Source organism: Corylus avellana, chromosome ca4 (assembly GCF_901000735.1).
Source record: "Corylus avellana chromosome ca4, CavTom2PMs-1.0".
NCBI lineage: Eukaryota > Viridiplantae > Streptophyta > Magnoliopsida > Fagales > Betulaceae > Corylus > Corylus avellana.
This window is the reverse complement of record NC_081544.1, coordinates 33,500,778-33,501,448: the sequence shown is the minus strand read 5'-3', so window position 1 is coordinate 33,501,448 and position 671 is coordinate 33,500,778.

The following is a 671-nucleotide window of genomic DNA, read 5'->3' as shown; positions in this document are numbered from 1 at the left end:
ATCCCAAAAACTCAATACACATGAACTAGTAGCAACCCACCATTGGACTCGACTTGATACTTCTGGATCCCGCAGTCACATACGGACTCAGCAACCAAGCTCACATCCAAGGATAAGCCAACAGGAACCGTCCTCCACGTGCGGTCAACGGCATAAAAATCCCCTCGAAATAAAATGAGATCGGGGATTATGATCCACTTTTCATCTCAAGAGTTGAAGATCGCCAATCTTCCAGAGACAATCGTGAGCACTGAGAATTTGTCTTCAAACCCCAACCTCTTGAACATAAATTTTTCTTTATGCTGCTCGTCCAAATCGCCAAAAGAACACTTGGCATGGAGAGCGTATTATTGGCCCAATTCCAAGACTTTGAAGTGTGTTAGGTCAATTGCTAGGAAAAATGCGGGCGGCTTGAGTTGGACCCAAGAGAGTGGATTCATAAAGCTCATTCAATTGGCCGATTGACAGCCCGTCGCTTGGTCCACCTCGACTCATGCTCTACCACCTTGCTACCCGGATTCGCTAGAAAGGGAGGGAGAGGAAGAAAGCACCCAAAGAACAAGGGACATCAAGTAAATATGCTAGCTCTAGGGCGGGGGGAAAGAGGATGAGGGGGAGGGGGAGAACCCTTGTTCTCCCCCTCCGACAGCGCTCTCTGCTAGAGATGAAAC